The following is a 13,339-nucleotide window of genomic DNA, read 5'->3' on the forward strand; positions in this document are numbered from 1 at the left end:
CCTACTCTTGATCTCAGCTCAGGTCTTAATCTCAGGGCCCACATTGGGCTCCATGATGGGCATGAAGTATATCCCTACAATTCTACAGCTTTACAATTTAAAACTGGGAAAAAGAAGAAATTAAAGAACATCTAAATAAATGAAAAGACATCCCATGTTCATGGACTCAAAGTACTCCCCAAATTGATGGCAGTACTCCCCAAATTGAACTAAGAATCAATCAATCCCCAACTGCTTTTTGTAGAAATGAATACATGGATTCTAGAATTCATATGGAAGGGCAAGGAACCCTGGATAGCCAATCTTGAAAGAGAACAAAGTTCGAGGGCTCACACTTACTAATTTCAATACTTTCTACAAAGTGACAATAATCAAAATAGTATGGTACTGGCATAAGCACAGATATATAAAACAAGGGAACAGAGTTGAGAGTCTAGCAATAAACCCATTCATCTATGTTCAACAGATTTGCAGCAAGGGTCTCACGTTCATTCAAGAGGAAATAACAGTCTTTTGAACATACAGTGCTTAAGCAACCAACATACAAAACAATAAAGTTCAACTCTTACCTTGTACCACATACAAACATTAATTCAAATGGATTAAACAGCCAAATGTAAGAGCTAAAACAATAAACTCCAAAAAAAAAAAAATTGGAGTAAATCTTCACAATCTGGATTTAGCAATGCAATCTTAGGATACCAGATAAAGGTACAGATAAATTCGGCTTCATCAGAATAAAACTATTGAGTACTGAAGGGTACTAAAAGACAACTCATGAATGGAATGAAAATATTTTCAAATTATATATCTGATAAGGGTTTCATATACTGAATATTTATAAAGCACTCTTACAACTCAACAACAAAATGACAAACCAATTAAATAATGAGCAAAAGGATCTAAATAGGCATTTCTCCAAAGAAATTACACAAATGGCCAAGGAGGACATAAAAAGATGCTCAACATCACGAGTCATTACGGAAATGCAAATCGGGATTACCATGAGATACCACTAGAATGGCTATTTAAAACACACACACACACACACACACACACACACACACACACACACAAACACACACACACTTTTTAACAGAAAAAAAAAAAAGTGTTGGCAAGAACTTGAAAACCTGGAACCCTCACACACTGCTGGTGGGCATGTGAAATGGTACAGCTGCTGTGAAAAAGTCTGGCAGTTCCTCAAAAAGTTAAACATACAGGGGTGCCTGGATGGCTCTATTGGTGGAGGATACGACTTGATCTTGGGAGTCAGGAATTCAAGCCCCACCTTAGACGTAGAGATTACTTAAATACACGCACAAAAAAATTTTTTTTTGAAGCTAAACATGTAATTACCATATGACCCTGCAATTCCACTTCTAGGTATATACCCAACAGACTACAAAACATGTCCATGCAAAAATATGTACACTAATGTTCATAGTAGCATTATTGGTAATAGTCAAAAAGTAGAAACCCAAAAGTTCATCAACTAATGAACAAACAAAATGTGGTATATCCAAAAACTGACTGAGGTACTGATAAACACCCAAGAACCTTGAAAACGGTTTTTTTGACCGGAAGATGGCAGTGTAGGAGGATGCTGGGCTCACCTCGTCCTGCTGATCGCTTAGATTCCACCCACATCTGCCTAAATAACCCAGAAAAACGCTGGAAGACTGGCAGAACAGAGTCTCCGGAGCCAAGTGTAGGCGAGAGGCCCACGGAAGAGGGTAGGAAGGGCAGAGAGGTGGTGCGCCCTACACGGACTGGCAGGAGGGAGCCGGGGGGTGGAGGGGCAGCCCGCCCTGTAAAGCAGAGCCCCTGAAGTCTGGCTTGCAAAAGCAGAGGGGCTGGACTCCGTGAGTTCTGAAAGCCAGCGGGACTTAACATCTGGAATTTTAAAAGTCAACAGCTCTGCTCTCAAAGAGTGGGGAAGGCGAGAGGGCACCAGGAGGGAGAGTTGCTGAGCCCTGGAAGGCAGAGTTCAGCTTGGCGGGGAACAAAGGCGCTGGCCAGTGCCAGATCCCTTTCCCATCCCCCAGCTGAAATCCCAAAGACAACCTGTTCCTGTCACCAAACTTGCTTGCACCGCACAAATTCTGTGCTTCTGTGGATACATCTCTCCGACAGGTCTGCCTCCCTCCCAGTGCTGCAGGGCCCCTCCCACAGGGGGCCACCAACAGCAAAGCAAGCTCAGCCTGCACCTCCCGCCCCTGTGCACCTTGTGGATCCACCCTGACTAACACACCAAATCCCATCAGTGTAGCACGATGAGCCTGGCAGTGTGCAAGTAGCCCAGACAGGGGCCATACCACTCCACAGTGAGTCCTGCCCCTGGGAGAGGGGAAGATAAGGTACACGCCAGTCTGACTATGGCCCCAGCGGTGGGCTGGGGACAGACATCGGGTCTCTCTGCAGCCGCGCCCACCAACACAAGTTACTCCAGACAGCACAGGGGAAGGGCCCTGAAGTTTGGAGCCACTGCAGAGACTACCCAAAATGACAAAATGGAAGAACTCTCCTCAAAATAAACTCAGGGAAGTAGCGACAGCTAACACAATATAATGGAACAAGAATTTAGAATAATAGTCATAAAATTAATCGCTGGGCTTGAAAAAAGCATAGAGGACAGCAGAGAATCTATTGCTACAGAGATCAAGGGACTAAGCAATAGTCATGAGGAGCTAAACAATGCTATAAATGAAGTGTGAAATAAAATGGAGGTGACCACAGCTAAGATTGAAGAGGCGGAGGAGAGAATAGATGAATTAGAAGATAAAAATATGGAAAAAGAGGAAGCTGAGAAAAAGAGATAAAAAATTCCAGGAGTATGAGGGGAGAATTAGAGAACTAAGTGATACAATCAAACGCTACAATATCAGTATAATAGGAATTCCAGAGGAGGAAGAGCGAGAGAAAGGGGCTGAAGGTGTACTTGAACAAATCATAGCTGAGAACTTCCCTAATTTGGGGAAAGAAAAAGGCATTGAAATCCAAGAGGCACAGAGAACCCCCTTCAGACATAACTTGAATCGATCTTCTGCACGACATATCATAGTGAAACTGGCAAAATACTAGGATAAAGAGAAAATTCTGAAAGCAGCTAGGGATAAACAGGCCCTAACTTACAAACGGAGACCCATAAGACTAGTGGCAGACCTATCTACTGAAACTTGGCAGGCCAGAAAGGAATGGCAGGAAATCTTCAATGTGATAAACAGAAAAAATATGCAGCTGAGAATCCTTTATCCAGCAAGTCTGTCATTCAGAATAGAAGGAAAGATAAAGGTCTTCCCAAACAAACAAAAACTGAAGGAATTCATCACCACTAAACCAGCCCTACAAGAGATCCTAAGGGGGATTCTGTGAGTGAAATGTTGCAAGGACAACAAAGTACCAGAGACCTCACTACAAGCATGAAACCTACAGACATCACAATGACTCTAAACCCATATCTTTCAATAATAACACTGAATGTAAATGGACTAAATGCGCCAACCAAAAGACGTAGGGTATCACAATGGATAAAAAAAACAAGACCCATCTATTTTCTGTCTACAAGAGACTCATTTTAGACCTGAGGACACCTTCAGATTGAAACTGAGGGGATGAAGAACTATCTATCATGCTATTGGAAGTCAAAAGAAAGCTGGAGTATCCATACTTATATCAGACAAACTAGACTTTACATTAAAGGCTGTAACAAGAGATGAAGAAGGGCATTATATAATAATTACAGAGTCTATCCATCAGGAAGAGCTAGCAATTATAAATGTCTATGCGCCGAATACGGGAGCCCCCAAATATATAAAACAATTCATCACAAACACAAACAACGCTATTGATAAAAATGTGGTAATTGCAGGGGACTTTAATATTCCACTTAGAGCAAGGGACAGATCATCTAGACACAGGATCAATAAAGAAACAAGGCCCTGAATGGGCCTTTTTTAAAAAAAAAAAAAAAAAAAAAAAAAGAAAGAAACAAGCGCCCTGAATGATACATTGGATCAGATAGACTTCACAGATATATTTAAACTCTGCATCCCAAAGCAACAAGATATACTTTCTTCTCGAGTGCACATGGAACATTCTCCAAGATAGATCACATACTGGGTCACAAAAGAGCCCTTCATAAGTATACAAGAATTGACATCATACTATGCACACTTTCAGACCACAATGCTATGAAGCTTGAAATCAACCACAGGAAAAAGTCTGGAAAACCTCCAAAAGCGTGGAGGTTAAAGAACACCCTACTAAAGAATGAGTGGGTCACCCAGGCAATTAGAGAAGAAATTTAAAAATATATGGAAACAAATGAAAATAAAAACACAACAATCCAAATGCTTTGGGATGCAGTAAAGGCAGTCCTGAGAGGAAAATACATTGCAATCCAGGCCTATCTCAAGAAACAAGAAAAATCCCAAATACAAAATCTAAAGCACACCTAAAGGAAATAGAAGCAGAACAGCAAAGACAGCCCAAACCCAGCAAAAGAAGAGAAATAATAAATATCAGAGCAGAAATAGACAATATAGAATCCAAAAAAACTGTAGAGCAAATCAATGAAACCAAGAGTTGGTTTTTTGAAAAAATAAACAAAATTGATAAACCTCTAGCCAGGATTCTCAAAAAGAAAACGGAGATGACCCAAATAGATAAAATCATGAATGAAAATGGAATTAGTACAACCAATCCCTCAGAAATACAAGCAATTATCAGGGAATACTTGGAAAAATTATATGCCAACAAACTGGACAACCTGGAAGAAATGGACAAATTCCTAAGCACCCACATACTTCTAAAACTCAAACAGGAAGATAGAAAACTTGAACCGGCCCACAACCAGCGAAGAAATTGAATTGGTTATCAAAAATCTCCCAACAAATAAGATTCCAGAACCAGATGGCTTCCCTGGGGAATTCTACCAGACATTTAAAGGAGAGATAATACCTATCCTTCTCAAGCTGTTCCAAAAAATAGAAAGGGAAGGAAAACTTCCAGACTCATTCTATGAAGTCAACATTACTTTGATTCCTAAACCAGACAGAGACCCAGCAAAAAAAATAGAACCACAGGCCAATATCCCTGATGATTATGGATGCAAAAATTCTCACTAAGATATTTGCAAATCAAATTCAACAGCATATAAAAACAATTATTCACCATTATATCACCACCCATGATCAAGTGGGATTCATTCCTGGGCTGCAGGGCTGGTTCAACATTCGCAAAAAAATCAGTGTGATACATCACATCAATAAAAGAAAAGATAAGAACCATATGATCCCATCAATCAATGCAGAAAAAGCATTTGACAAAATTCAGCATCCTTTCTTAATAAAAACCCTCGAGAAAGTCGGGATAGAAGGAACATACTTAAAGATCATAAAAGCCATTTATGAAAAGCCTACAGCTAATATCATCCTCAATGGGGAAAAACTGAGAGCTTTTTCCCTGAGATCAGGAACACGACAGGGATGTCCACTCTCACCGCTGTTGTTTGACATAGGGTTGGAAGTGCTAGCATCAGCAATCAGACAACAAAAGGAAATCAAAGGCATCAAAATTGGCAAAGATGAAGTCAAGCTTTCACTTTTTGCAGATGACATGATACTATACATGGAAAATCCGATAGACTCCACCAAAAGTCTGCTAGAACTGAGACATGAATTCAGCAAAGTTGCAGGATACAAAATCAATGTACAGAAATCAGTTGCATTCTTATACACTAATAATGAAGCAACAGAAAGAGAAATAAAGAAACTGATCCCATTCACAATTGCACCAAGAAGCATAAAAAACCTAGGAAAAAAACCTAACCAAAGATGTAAAAGATCTGTATGCTGAAAACTATAGAAAGCTTATGAAGGAAACTGAAGAAGATACAAAGAAATGGAAAAACATTCCATGCTCATGGATTGGAAGAATAAATACTGTGAAAATGTCATTACTACCCAAAGCTATCTACACATTCAATGCAATCCCAATCAAAATTGCACCAGCATTCTTCTCGAAGCTAGAATAAGCAATCCTAAAATTTGTATGGAACCACAAAAGACCCTGAATAGCCAAAGTAATATTGAAGAAGAAGACCAAAGCAGGAGGCATCACAATCCCAGACTTTAGCCTCTACTACAAAGCTGTAATCATCAAGACAGCATGGTATTGGCACAAAAACAGACACATAGACCAATGGAATAGAATAGAAACCCCAGAACTACACCCGCAAAAGTATGGCCAACTAATCTTTGACAAGGCAGGAAAGAATATCCAATGGAAAAAAGACAGTCTCTTTAATAAATGGTGCTGGGAGAACTGGAGAGCAACATGCAGAAGAATGAAACTAGACCACTTTCTTACACCATTCACAAAAATAAACTCAAAATGGATGAAGGACCTGAATGTGAGACAGGAAACCATCAAAACCCTAGAGGAGAAAGCAGGAAAAGACCTCTCTGACCTCAGCCACAGCAATTTCTTACTTGACACAAATCCAAAGGCAAGGGAATTAAAAGCAAAAATGAACTATTGGGACCTCATCAAGATAAAAATCTTCTGCACTGCAAAGGAAACAATCAACAAAACTAAAAGGCAACCAACGGAATGGGAAAAGATATTTGTAAATGACATATTGGACAAAGGGCTAGTATCCAAAATCTTTAAAGAACTCACCAAACTCCACACTCAAAAAACAAATAATCCAGTGAATGGGCAGAAAACATGAATAGACACTTCTCTAAAGAAGACCTCCAGATGGCCAACAGGCACATGAAAAGATGCTCAACGTCGCTCCTCATCAGGGAAACACAAAACAAAACCATACTCAGATACCACCTCACCCCAGTCAGAGTGGCTAAAATGAACAAATCAGGAGACTATAGATGCTGGTGAGCACGTGGAGAAATGGGAACCCTCTTGCACTGTTGGTGGGAATGCAAATTGGTGCAACCGCTCTGGAAAACAGTGTGGAGGTTCCTCAAAACATTAAAAATAGATCTACCCTATGACTCAGCAATAGCACTGCTAGGAATTTACCCAAGGGATACAGGAGTGCTGATGCATAGGGGCACTTGTACCCCAATGTTTATAGCAGCACTTTCAACAATAGTCAAATGATGGAAAGAGCCTAAATGTCCATCAACTGATGAATGGATAAAGAAATTGTGGTTTATATACACAATGGAATACCACTTGGCAATGAGAAAGAATGAAATATGGCCTTTTGTAGCAATGTGGATTAAACTGGAGAGTGTTATCCTAAGTGAAATAAGTCATACAGAAAAAGACAGATACCATATGTTTTCACTCTTATGTGGATCCTGAGAAACTTAACAGAAGACCATGGGGGAGGCGAAGGGGGAAAAAAAAGTTAGGGAGGGAGCCAAACCATAAGAGACTCTTAAAAATTGAGAATAAACTGAGGGTTGATGGGGGGTGGGAGGGAAGGGAAAGTGGATGATGGGCATTGAGGACGGCACCTGTTTGGATGAGCACTGGGTGTTGTATGGAAACCAATTTGACAATAAATTTCATATTAAAAAAAAAAAAAAGAACCTTGAAAACATTATCCTCAGTAAAAGAAGCCAAACATAAAAGCCCACACATTATATGATTCTATTCATATGAAATACCCAGAATTGGCTAATCCATAGAGATAGAAAGGTTAGTGGTTGCCAGGGACTGTAGATAAGAGGGAATAGCAAGTGACAGCTCAGTGAGTATAGAGTTTAAGAATGATAAATAATGTTCTTAAAAAAACAAAAACAAAAAAAATATTCTGGAATTAGGTAGTGGTAATGTCGGCACAACACTGTGAATATAATAAAAGCCACAGAGGTCTAATACTTTAAAATGGTAGAAATGGGGGGCACCTGGGTGACTCAGCAGGTTAGGCCTCCAACTCTTGATTTTGGCTCAAGTCATGATCCCAGAGTTCATGGGATCAGCCTAGGTGCTGAAAGTGGGGAGCTTGCTTGGGATTCTCTCTCTCTCCTTCTCTCTGCCCCTCCCCCCACTCTTGTGCATCTCAAAATAAACAAACTTAAAAAAAAAAACAACCCAGAAAAAAAACCCTATGAGATAGGTAAGATCATACTCCTACATTATAGCTAGATTCACAAAGGTCAACTCACTTCCCTAACGTCAAATTAAAACCAAAGCTGGGGCACTTCCCCAAACCTTCCTTCTAATCATTAAGCTACAACCAAAATAAAAAATAAAATAAAAACAGTTAAATTCAAACCTACGTCTCTAATGGGTTTTTGAGTTTGTATTCGTTTTGGGGAGTGCGAGATACAGGTTTTCCAGGACGAGCGCCAACAAGGGGGTGGAACTCCGGAAGAGTCCGGGAGCACCCTCCGCCACAGCCCGGGAACTTGGGGAGAATGACCCCAAGCGGGGAAGACCGGACGGGAGGACCCCAAGGCAGAGAACTGCGACACTCACCACACAGGCATCCAAAGCGCCACACCTGCCCATCTGCCGCCACCTCCCACGCTCAGGTGCACGCGCGAGTTCCGCCTGCGACACGATGTCGGAACGCCCTATCCAACCGCCCCGCCGCGGGTTTACCGCCCCTGGATCTCTCTGTCCTCTCCAAGGCGCGCTACCCGGCGGGCGGGAGGACCCAAAGCGCTCCGCTGGGGCCCCATCACCGCCCACCCGCCTAGCGCCCTCCCGTGGCCGTTCCCCAGCCTGCCCCTCCCCACCGCCCACCCGGCGCCTACAAGCCCAGCCCAACTTCCGACTTCGAGGGTGTGTCTCTGCTTCCTTCTCCTGGCACCTCCCCAACTAGAAAAGGAGGAGGGAAGTGAGATGCTCACCTTGGCTGCAACGTTTAAGGGGAAGCCAACTGAGTAATCAAGATCAATATTTTTGATTAATTTTTAGTTTTCAAAATAAAAAAAATCAAATATAAAAGTGCCGTGAGGTGCGAGGGTAGTCCTGACCCTGTTTTTATTTAAAACTTTGGTATTTTGTTCATGGTGGATTTTTTTCTTCTTGGTGTTTTAATTTTTTTCAATATTGCACTTAAAACAATTTTTTGAAAATCTTTTAAAAGTAGTGTGTATTTTGAGTTCTGAATATGTCTCTTAAATTTGGCGCTTGAAGTGAGTACCTTAGCCACTGTGTTTGCCTCATCCTAGTGACGGCTCTGCCCTGCCATCACCTTCAGCATGGTAGTGGCAGAAAATCTAGAGAAGTACAAGTGGCCACCTCCTGGGGTGGGGGAGGCGGAAGCTAGCAGAGGACTTCCAGAATTCCAGAAGCAGGTTTGCCTTGCCCCTGGACAAAGCCTCAGGGGAGGACAGGGAATGGGCAGTGACACCAGTGACGTCTTTACCAGTCCCTGCATTGCTACGTTTATTAATATTCTTTCTATGAAGTCATTACTACTAAGAGGACTTTCATTATTTTAATAATAATAAAATAAAAACATCAATAGCACTTAATAATACTAACATAATACAGTCAAACCTCGGATTGTGAGTAACTTCCTCAAGTGTTCAGCAAGAGGAGCACACATTTCTAATAAATTTTAACTGTACCTGATGCGGAATGTCACGTGATCACAACTGAGCCAATGGTTCTTCTCCCCCTTCCCCCATCTCTGCGGCATTGTGGGTGATTGTCTCCCATGCCCGGATGCCCGGTCTCAGGCTGTGGTGTTTGACAGAAATCGGTGATTTTTCAGAACATTGGAAGGTGCCCACAACTGACACTAGTGTATCTTTTGTCCCTTCAAAGCACCTATGGATGGTCCTTTGCCTTTCCACACAAGAGTAAGCTTAGGAATGCTTTGCTTCATTCTAGGTCAGGCTGCCTGCAGACACAGACCCTTTCTTCCGCTGTCTTATTACCAGTTACATTAAATACAGTCTATGACAAGAATTTATTAATACTGTACTGTAGTCAACATCCATTAGTGATAGTGAAACTCATCCTACACAAAAACCCTCCTCTCTCTTGTCTCCCTCACACCAGCCACGAAGGTTTTTAAAGGTAAGTTCAGGTTAATTTGTTTATTTTTCTTTATATTTTGTATTTTCTTTATTATCTTGTATTATATTACAGTATTGTGATCATCTTATATGAATATTTTGGGGTTGTGGAATGAATCCTCTGAGTTTTCATTATTTCTTCTGGGGGAAATTCGCTTTGATACATAAGTGCTTTGTATTACAAGCATGTTTCTGGAATGAATTATGATCACAAACAAAGGTTTTACTGTACTTATTAAGAATACTCATGAAACACCAACCTGCTAAACACAACAAAATGATTTCATTTATGCCTCTGGGAGACACAAATTCTGGGAGGTTGGTTCTAATATTATCTGATTTTACAATTGAGGAAACAGCATAAAGGTGGTAAAGTATCTTGTACATCCAGTATGTACAAGTAGTAAAAACCAGGACCCAAATCCAAACTAGCTGATCTCAGAGCCTTTTCTTAGGAATCACTAATGGAGAAGCTCCTAATCCTCTACCTGAGAATGATTTGGTGGTGATTTCATCAAAAAAGGCATTAGAACACCAGTAAAACCCTTAGAGACAAATTGGGATATTAGGACATCTGTTAACAATGCATCACACTGATGAGTTAAACTAACATTTATGTAGTTGACCCCTAAACATTAGGTTTTTGAAGTACGCAGGTCCACTTCAGATTTTTTTTTTTTTTGTAAATACAGTCCAGCACTGTAAATGTATTTTCTCTTCCTTATGATTTTCTTAATAACATTTTCTTTTCTCCAGCTTACTTTATTGTAAGAATACAGTATATGATACAACATACAAATTATATGTTAATTGGTATGCTTATGTTATGCTTATGTTATCAGTAAGGCTTTTCTGGTCAATAGTAGTTAAGTTTTGGAGAGGAAAAAGTTATATGTGGATTTTTGACTGTGTGTGAGGGGGTGTGTTGGTGCCCCTAACCCCTATGTTGTTCAACGGTAGATTGTAATCATTTTCATAAATCCCTAAATGTATATGAAACTCTTAACAACCATTCCGGATGGAAGCTCTTTGTAAACTAGGCATAAAAGGGTGTTTATTTCTATGTCACCCAAAAGCATGCCATATCCCTCACTGTCTCAGCCAACTTCAGTGACACCCTCCCCCTGCCACCCCCCCTTCCCCGGGAACATTTGGGGGCAGGGAAGTGTTTATTGAACAACTGGATGGCCTTTCAGTCCACACCTGCAAAACCAGCTTCTAATCTAGATTCTAGATTATGTTCTACAGGTGGACATCAGACTTGTGGTAGTCAGTTGGAATTCAGGACCAACCAGCCTCCCTAAAACCACTATTCCTACCCAGTCTGGGTGGGAGGAAGAAGGCTGCCCTACCCTTCTATGAGGACTTCTTCCAAAGGTGGTCACAGGCTCCTAAGCTCAAACAAGAACTTCCTGTCTGACAAGTCAAATTTTACTAAGGACCTGGGTGATGTTACCCAAACTCATAAAAGGAAGATGACCTTGAGTAATTCACAGACCCTGTCTTTTAAATAGTTAGACAGTTATTTTGATGCAAATTAAAAATGATTAAAAAAGAACATTAATCTCCAATCATATGCTAATTTTGCTTCTACTGAAGCTAAAGAAGGTACTATAATTTTTAACAAAATATATTAAGTAAACAACAAAAGAGATGTCAGAAGGTATTAGAGCCTCCACAGAACCTGCCAGTTGGACTCCTGGCATATGTGATCACCTAAGAATCCGCTTCTACCTGCCAGGTTGTATAACTCCTGACCACAGTCAGAGGTATTGCATAACTTCCATTATGAAAAGGTTCTGCAACCTTGGAACCAGTTACTACCCTGTATACATAATATACAATTTATTTCATTGGTAAATATATTGACATTCCCCATATACTACCTTTTATTATGATATGACTATTCCCTAAGAAATGCCCTGCACAGCTCACAACCCAAATATCAGGGAAGTAACAGAAGCACTCGAGCCCCTGACCTGTCTCCCAGACTGAACTTTTGCTCATCTGTTTCATCCTATACATTGGCACAAGAATCATCTTTTTAAATGGTCAGTTATTTGGAGCATGTTATTTCTTTCCAAAGAATCGCACTTCTTAGCCTCCTGATTCCAAGAGGCATTTCCAGTTTTATCTTCTGGTGCTCCTGGACATCAGCCCCCACCCCCTCCACACTCACACTCCTGTTCCAACCCAACTCTGTCTGGCAGAACACTATTATTCCCAAGGACTAGACAATATTTTTTCCAGCCATGGACTTCACCTGGCCTGAAATGCCCTCTTCCTCTCTTTCTGCCTGTGTAGCTTAATTGTAAGGATTGGAGTTCTGGACGGACGCTTGGGTGGCTCAGTCAGTTAAGCGTCTCAGGTCATGATCTCGCAGTTCATGGGTTTGAGCCCCATATCAGGCTGTGCTGACAGCTCAGAGCCTGGAGTCTGCTTCAGATTTGGTCTCCTGCTCTCTCTGCCCCTCCCCTGCTCACCCTCTGTGTGTGTGTCTCTCTCTCAAAAAGTAAATAAACATTAAAAAAAGAAAAAGAAAAAAAAAAGGATTAGAGTCCCGGAGACAGACTTCAAAGGCAGATCCCAACTCCTCTGCTGATGTGCTGAGTGACTGTGGACAAAGCCCTTCATCCCTCAGAGCCTCAACTGGAGAGCCCGGCTAAAAACACCTACCTACCATAGAGGTTGTATAATTCAATGAGGTGATGCACCTAAAATGCATGGTGCATTACCTGGTACATAGTAAAGTTAACACTGTTGTTGTTTTACCATTATTGACTTTATTTTTTGGCTTGATTTATCTCCCCCCCCCCCCCCCCACTTCATAAAACCTTTATCTAAACAGTCGACATCAAAATAATCTCTTTTCTTTGAATTATCAAAAACGTTTATTTTTCCTATCTCTGATATGGCAGCTACAATTTACCGCCCTGCATTTTGGTTACCTTCCTGTTGCACGTATTGTCTTATTTCCTCCTCTCAAGAATAAGCTCCTTGAAGAAAAGGTGCATGCTTAGGCATTTTGGCTCTATGTGTCACTCACTGAGGCCATTATATCTTGTCCTGGGAACTTCCACCTTTTTAAAAGGTGAAGGTTAGGTGAGTTAGTTAACCTAGAAGAAAATTCTGCACTTCAAACAATCAGCAGTGTGGGATCTGGAGGTGGGAGTGAGAGTGGGAGAGAGGTTGGGATAAGAGACTCCAGAAAGGGGCAGAATTGAAAAGAAAACGTTTTTTAAATAACTATCTTCTTTCATCTAAGATCTCCTAGCAGCAGGTAACAATTTAAGGAAAAAAGGAGCCCTGCCACCGTTTGACCCCTA

At 41.0% G+C, this 13,339-nt stretch overlaps 1 long non-coding RNA gene across 2 annotated transcripts in view; it reads right to left on the minus strand.

Moving 5' to 3' along the window:
* The window catches only part of LOC132689185 (uncharacterized), a 100,051-nt gene extending 91,338 nt beyond the window's left edge, over window positions 1-8,713 (minus strand). The window contains exon 1 of one of the 2 annotated variants that reach the window (XR_013552771.2): window positions 8,452-8,713. This is a non-coding gene — a long non-coding RNA (uncharacterized LOC132689185). The remainder of the gene's footprint in view (window positions 1-8,451) is intronic. The other variant, XR_013552770.2, reaches the window with a different exon arrangement.
* Between the last annotated feature and the right edge of the window lie 4,626 nt (window positions 8,714-13,339).

This window comes from Panthera onca, chromosome E3 (assembly GCF_046562875.1).
Source record: "Panthera onca isolate mPanOnc1 chromosome E3, mPanOnc1 haplotype 2, whole genome shotgun sequence".
Classification (NCBI taxonomy): Eukaryota; Metazoa; Chordata; class Mammalia; order Carnivora; family Felidae; genus Panthera; species Panthera onca.